Here is an 8,307-nt window from a genome sequence, read left to right on the forward strand (position 1 = left end):
CTTGTTCCACTCTGATGTTGTCTGCGGAAAAAAGGAGTGGGACAGTGAAGGGTGGTAGTCCTGTTCTTGGTGGATCCTATTCCCTCTCGTTCTCGTGTCTGATGGTTTGAGAAACGCGGTCTTGTCAATGCCGACCATGTCATTTTTAATTTTAAACATCATCGCTAGTCGACTGTTATGTCTTCGTTCTTCGAGGCTCTTCCATCCTAAGTTTGTCAGCATGTTGGTGACGGTGCCAGGCTCTTTTTCCCTGTAGTTATTGTGGACATATCTGGCCGCTCTTTTTTGGACTGACTCGAGCAGGTTGTTGTGCTGTTGTTCGTGCGGATTCCAGACAGTCGAGGCATACTCAAGGGTGGGGCGGACCATTGTGATGTAGGTTGCCGCTTTCACTTTTGGAGTGCACTCCTTGAAGTTCCTTCGGAGGAAGCCGACTGTCCTGTTTCCCTTCGCTGCAGCTGTTTCTACGTGCCTGCCCCAAGAAAGGTTACTTGTAATAGTAACACCTAGATATTTACTCTCTGTCGTTGTTTCAAGAGTCTGTCCATGGAGGTGGTAGTTGGATGGAAGAAGTATCTTATTCTTGTTTGGCATGATGTTCATTACCACACATTTGCTTGGGTTGAACTCCATTTGCCATTCTTGCTCCCATTTCTCTAGCGCTTCCAGGTCTTGTTGGAGCAGCATCTGGTCTTGTTGATTTGAGATGTTTCTAAACAGGAGGCTGTCGTCAGCAAACAGTTTTACTTTGGAATTTTTCACGACGTCTGGCATGTCGTTAATATATAGCAGGAATAGGAGGGGTCCTAGCACTGTGCCTTGGGGCACGCCTGATGTTACTGGTGCTGGTGTTGATTGGACGCCCTCGATTGCCACCCTTTGTGTTCTGTCGGACAGGAAAGATTGAATCCAGTTTAGAGTGGAACCCCGAACTCCGTAATAGTGGAGTTTGTGCTGAAGGCGCTGGTGAGGAACCTTGTCGAAAGCTTTCGAAAAATCCAGTAGGACAGTGTCCACTTGATTTTTCTTGGCAAGGTTTTGTGCGATGTCGTGCACTGTCACTATGAGCTGGGATTCACAGGAACGTTGCTTCCGGAAACCGTGCTGGACGTCAGTAAGGATGTTGTTCTTTTGAAGATGTTGCATTATGGTGCTATGGACTATATGTTCGAGGATCTTGCATGTGATTGATGTGAGTGATACAGGACGGTAATTCGCGGGATGGTGTTTGTCTCCTTTTTTAAATATAGGGACGACTAGGGCCTCCTTCCAGTCCTGGGGTGTTTTTCCTCCATCAATCGACATTTGGAACATCCTTGTTAAGATAGGTGCTATTTCTTCAGCTGCTGTCTTCAGTAGAAAAGCAGGTATTTCATCTGGTCCAGTCGCCTTGTGGGGATTGAGGTTTCTCAGCAGCTTCAGTACCCCGGCTTCAGCAACGAGGATATTCTTCATGGCTGGGTACTTGCTCACGCCTTTGTTGGGAATATTTTGTGTGTCCTCATTTGTGAAGACAGACTGAAATTGAGAGTTTAAGATTTCAGCCTTGCTCACACTGTCGCTCTTTAAGAAGCCATCCTTGCTCTTCAGAGGGGCTATACCCGATGAGTCTTGACCTTTGCTTCGTACATGCGACCAGAATTTCTTGGGTGCCTTAGTGAAGTCTTCGCTTACAATGTCCTCAAGGTAACTCTTGCTTGCTCTTCTTATTTCATATCTAGCTTGGGCTTGCAATCGTTTGTATCTGTCCTTATCTTTCTTCTTCCCGGATTTTCTAGCCTTCTTATGCGCTCTCTGCTTCCTTCGAATTGCTCGGCGAATCTCGGTGTCAATCCAAGGATGAGTGTGCTTGCGCGGCGTGAGTTTGGTCGGAACGTGTTTTTCAATAACTTGGGCTATTTTTTGTTTGAAGTGGGCCCAGAAGCTTTCTATCGTTGCGATGAAGGCAGGGTTGGCCTTTACTTCCTCTGCATGTTCGCGTAGGTCCTTTCTAATTGCGTCAACGTTCGCCTTCTTCCACTGGTAGATCTTGCGTCGTGGGGGTCTCTTTCTTATTGGGCGAAGTAGGGTGTCGTACAGTACGATGTCGTGATCACTTTTGCCTATTGGTGGTAGGGGTTTGCAGCGTATTGAAAATGTGGGATGTGATGTCATCAGTATATCCAGGGTGTTGTTTTCTCTTGTGGGAAAATTTACTATTTGTTCAAGATCATTGTCTGCGGCAATGTCAAGAATGCTCTTGTTTACTCTTGATGGGTATCGGTGTCCTTCGATGGTGTTGGAGGACCAGTTAATATCAGGAGCGTTGAAATCGCCGGCGACGAGGAGGACATTGTTTTTGTTAGCTTTCTTTAATTTTTTGAATTCGTCTTCACTTGATTTCATGTACTCAGTGTCTGTTCTATTTGGTGGTCGGTAATACGCTGCCACTGTTACTTTTTTGTGTCGGCCGGAGGTCTTGAAAGTTCCAGTAATGAGTTCTACGTCTTTTGCTTTGTAGATGTTGTGTAGTTCTAATTCAACTTTGGATGCTATTAGGACTCCTCCATAAGCTTGTGTTGGCCGGTCTCTTCTGTCTACTTTGTAGCCTAATTTTGCTGGAAATAGTTCCTCTGAGTTTATTCCGTCGTGTAGCCATGTCTCGGTACCGATGATTATATCTGGTAATGTGGATTCGACAAGTACTTCTATGTCTTTTCCCTTATTCCTTGCGCTGTAAAAGTCTTTTGGACGCCAGCTACATGCAAACTGCGGATGTTCGCAAATGACGACCAGTATCACCATGGGAACATTTTGCTTGGAATTGTCAGTGACCAGAATGGTAAGTATTCATCATATTTCACAACGTAAGTATGCATAGCTTCTAAAGGCAACTGAATACGGTGTGCTGTTGGCAGTGGCCCTTGCCGATGGTGTCAGTGTCACAAGGTCAAGGCATGTACAACTAGTAAAGTTCCACACACTTGTCACTTTATGCGTGTGAATGTGAATTAATTGTGATGTATGTGTTGCACTCTGTACAAGTATGTGTGTGTGTGACTGACTCATAATTCACAGGATCATTATAATCGAGGAAATAAAGTTTGATTATCTGTGTGAGTATTTTATGTTTTCCTGCTAATTTGACTCAGTTGTTTTAAGTTACTTTAAAATGTTTGTTATATTTAGTCAAGTTTTGACTAAATATTTTAACATCGAGGGGGAATCGAAACGAGGGTCGTGGTGTATGTGCGTGTGTGCGTGTGTGTGTGTGTCTGTGTGTGTGTGTAGAGCGATTCAGACTAAACTACTGGACCGATCTTTATGAAATTTGACATGAGAGTTCCTGGGTATGAAATCCCCATACTTTTTTTTCATTTTTTTGATAAATGTCTTTGATGACGTCATATCCGGCTTTTCGTGAAAGTTGAGGCGGCACTGTCACGCCCTCATTTTTCAACCAAATTGGTTGAAATTTTGGTCAAGTAATCTTCGACGAAGCCCGGACTTCGGTATTGCATTTCAGCTTGGTGGCTTAAAAATTAATTAATGACTTTGGTCATTAAAAATCTGAAAATTGTAAAAAAAAATAAAAATTTATAAAACGATCCAAATTTACGTTTATCTTATTCTCCATCATTTGCTGATTCCAAAAACATATAAATATGTTATATTCGGATTAAAAACAAGCTCTGAAAATTAAATATATAAAAATTATTATCAAATTTTTTTTTTCGAAATCGTTTTAAAAACACTTTCATCTTATTCCTTGTCGGTTCCTGATTCCAAAAACATATATAGATATGATATGTTTGGATTAAAAACACGCTCAGAAAGTTAAAACGAAGAGAGGTACAGAAAAGCGTGCTATGCAGCATAGCGTAACCACTACCCCGCTCTTCTTGTCAATTTCACTGCCTATGCCGTGAGCGGTGGACCACGAGTATACGGTCTTGCTGCGTTGCATTGCGTTCAGTTTCATTCTGTGAGTTCGACAGCTACTTGACTAAATATTGTATTTTCGCCTTACGCGACTTGTTCTTCTTCTTCTTCGTTCTTGGGCTTAGACTCCCACGTTCTCTCATGTTTTTAGCACGAGTGGGTTTTTACCTGTATGACTATTTTTACCCCGCCATTCAGGCAACATAAAGCCCTTTGCTACTTACCTTTGACTGAAGACAAATCGTCTGCAAATTGATCAACTGATTAGTTACATATATGACCATAACAGAATTACCTAAACATTTCCACACAGTATTTTTGATCAGACTCTTTATTTGTCTAAATTTACAGTTTCAACCATTCGAGCAAGCAATTCCTGTGTCTCTTTGATTCTATAAATGATTTAAGGACACATCCACAACATATTTGCATTGGACTATTGTTAAGGAAAATGTGTGTTTGGATCAAGTCTGAACTTACTGTTTCAGTTTATGTTTTGTTCGCTGAAATATATCTTATATATATTATATATATTAAACCATCACAATGATACGCGTCTGATAAAAAAGCAAAGCGAATCATTTCAGACTGCAGATTATCACTCATGGACTCTCAATTTTTGTGTGTGTTTACCCAAAAATCAATGTGTTCAGCAAGGCAGCATAAGGAACATGTAGGGCAGGATTGGTATACTTCAGCGAAGGTTTCAGCTGTTCTGCCATCAGTTCTCCATGGCTGCACTCTCCATGGTCAGGTTGCACACCTCTTGAGCAAATCTGGGCAAATATTCACATTTATTATCATTGAACTATCATGATTCACACGACTTAGTATTATTTTTTTAATGTGTACCTATTTTTACATGTATCTGTTTAGTGAGATGGTGGGCAAATGTATAATTTGTATGTGTAGTCTTTAACAAAAATGTCATGGAATAAACCTAATATTTGTTTGCCTGGTTGTCTCTGTGTGTGTCTGCATTGTGTTTGTAAAATCAGTTTCTATGGCAATGCGTTAAATACATTTAATTCACTTACTTAAATAAATAATTCTTTTATTACCTGAACCAACGCCCCCAAAAAGGTCATCTGATGATTTGTGCCAGTCTGCTATACATGTTAGTTGGTATGCTTTTTTGTTTTGTTTTTTGGGTGTCATGCAAGAGACACTCAGTATTATTCTGTTAGCAGCCTTGTAAAAGTGATACTAAAAATGTTCTCTAGCCCTGTTCCCCACCAGACTGTGGTCTCATAGCGCTGCATTGGACACAACATTTCGAACACAAGCACGCGATTAACAACCAAACAGACCTACCAGCACCAAATGTTTATTCATCAAATTCAATCCATCATAAAACGTAAACGTTCAAAGCTTACAACCACCCAAAATAATAAGTGTACAATAAAAAGTAAAATACCAAGAAGCAAGTATTAAACAGGAGGGGTGGGATTACGACTTTAATTCTGCACAGAACCAGTCTTGCTGCAGTGTTGCATGACTGGCACTAGTACAGAACATGATTATGTCTGGTCCGTGCACAGGCGCACGCATGGTTACAGTTGAGGCACTGTTGAACATTAGTTTTCAACTTTTGACATTCCTGCCAGACTTCATCTGTCTTTTATTGTTGTTCATAGAGTTTTGAAAATATACAGCTGAATCTAACAAATATGTGAGTCGTATTTCAAATACCCATTTATGATTAGCTGGCGTACAATAATGGACTTATCGTTGTAAATTCATGTACATGTTCTTTGATTTGGAAAATAAAGATTACTTCACATGGATTGGTGAAACAACTCAGAAGGGCCCAACTGTATGAGTTACGTCTGACCTTTTTTTTAACAATGTCGCTCGCATCCTTCCAGATATCACTGGTGTGCTGGACAGTTGAAAACTCATTTTCCTGAAGAATAAATCGGAGCACAAAGTACCGATCGATCAACCAAAGAAGCTAAGCTAACCACAACAACCCTAAGACACTCGCACACACACACACAAACACACACACACACACACAGATCTGCAAACACTATTTTGCTTCTTTGTTGGAGTGGGGCTACAAAAACAAATTTATACATTTTAGTTGAACATTGTCGCATAAACTCCATACTGACTATCCCCTTACCCGCCAAAGTACTGCCAATCGAACTTTGGACCATGTATTCCACTCATTTATCTAATTTGTGGTGAACAAATGTATTTTGACTTAGGTAAGCGCTTCGTCGCAAAATCTTCTTTTTTTTCATTCAAGGGACGTAATCTAGCTCAGCGTGTTCGAATAAATCGAATTTTTTGGGTCGAATTTATTCCAAATCCGCTTGACATATATATGAACTTGACATTCGATCTTTTCTACCTCAAATCATTGTGCCCCTTGAAATTGTCAGGGAAGCAGTACGTGAGTCTAGAGTTAATTTTGTCAGAAGCCTGGCTGACGTCCAACAGTTGTCATCTTCGAAAGCAAGCAATCCAGATCGGAATTTAAAATGAAAAAATCTAAACAAGTGTATCAACAGGAGGACAATTGTTTGTGGCTTGAAGATTTTGAAAATGCTGATTAGATCTAATACCAAAAGCATGAGACTTATAGGCTAAAGAAATATCTCCTATATAGTACCCGAAGGAGCACGATGAATACCCCCCAAAATACAGAAGAGGTAGATCTAGTGAGTGTTGGGATACAACTTGGCTTTAAAATACCGAACAGATCAACAATGCAACAACTTGACCTGGCTGGGTGGCATTGGGAGAAGAGAAGGGTAAGCTTATGTTAGTCATTATGGAACATCGTATTTTACCTACCAGTTGAATACTTCTGGTTGCATTTTCACTCAATACAATAATCAAGTTCAGGTTCGATCTCTTCAAACATGACATCAGGGGCCATGCCGATGAAAGAAACTGAAGCGCCGATGAACGTCAATTTCATTTTTGTAATACTGATGCCATAGAAAATACTCGATGATCTGTCGCGCACGCAAACACACACAGGAAATAAAAGAAATAACCTTGCCGGCAAAGCATGAACTAACCTTATTCCACTGAAGGCAATAAAAGCAGAAAAAATTGGTTTCACTTTTTAATTTACCAGTTCCTTTTGGAGTTCAAGTCAGTATATACTGAACCAATCGCTTGTCTTGTTACGTTCTTGATCAGATCGATTGGCATAGCAACCAGTATCGAGATGCGCAGTAGCGATACTCTTGAAATTCGAGTCCGACCAATGAAATTACAGAGTATCGATACTCAAAGTCTCGATACTCGCAGTATCGAGGGAAGACCAATGAAATGAACGAGTCTCGATACTCGGAGTATCGAGACTTTGAGTATCGAGACTTTGAGTATCGATACTCAGTCTCGATACTGTGGGCCTTTTGGCGCACCAGGGTGCTGTTCACACTCGAGATCAGAATTTAACCAATCGTTTTGTAGACACTCGATACTGAACTAGGGCGGCATGGCAACCATACTCGATACCACGGATTGGTTCATTTCCATACTCGATACTCGCAGTATCGAGGGAAGACCAATGAAATGAACGAGTCTCGATACTCGGAGTATCGAGACTCAGTCTCGATACTGTGGGCCTTTTGGCGTTCCATAACATACACACCCACACACACAGTAAGCTTAGGTGACGACTGTGCAAGAAAGAGAGACACTAGATCTAGATCTGTCTGTGTCTGCATGTAGCCTACTTACAGGGACACGACTGCCAAATAGTCTCGGCCCGCTCAAAATAACACTGACCGAGACCACACACACCACGCGAGAGAGAAAGACTACAGGGAGGCATGCCGTCATGATGCATTAATTGACGTCAAACACTTTTGACCGTGACGTAATCTTTTGCGAGCTTTATCAAAGAAACTACAATGGGACCTTATGTACAGTGTTTGGCTTTATCCATAGTCTTGGATAACCACTCACACATAGACTCGGAAATGTTAAAGTTTCTACCACAGACATACACACACACGCACACACGCACACACGCACAGACAGACAAAGTTACGATCGCATAGGCTACACTTACGTGAGCCAATGAACTGATCCGCCCCTGCCGCCAGGGGGGACATCCCCCTGGGCCACCACTGGCAACCCCCCCCCTCCTCTTCGCCTAGTCCGGCCCTGCACACACACACACACACACACACACACACACACACACACACAGTAAGCGGCATAGGTGACACTGTGCAAGAAAGCGAGACACTAGATCTAGATCTGAATGGCCGATTTCGAAGAAAAAACTAGTCTCGGCCCGCTCATGATAACAATGACCGAGTCTTTCAGTAATTCCTTCGCGTGACGTCTAACCCTCTTACGTCATAATGTGACGTCTTCAAATGTTGTGACGTCTTCAAATGTTAAAGTTTCTAC

Source organism: Littorina saxatilis, linkage group LG6 (assembly GCF_037325665.1).
Source record: "Littorina saxatilis isolate snail1 linkage group LG6, US_GU_Lsax_2.0, whole genome shotgun sequence".
NCBI classification, from domain to species: Eukaryota; Metazoa; Mollusca; class Gastropoda; order Littorinimorpha; family Littorinidae; genus Littorina; species Littorina saxatilis.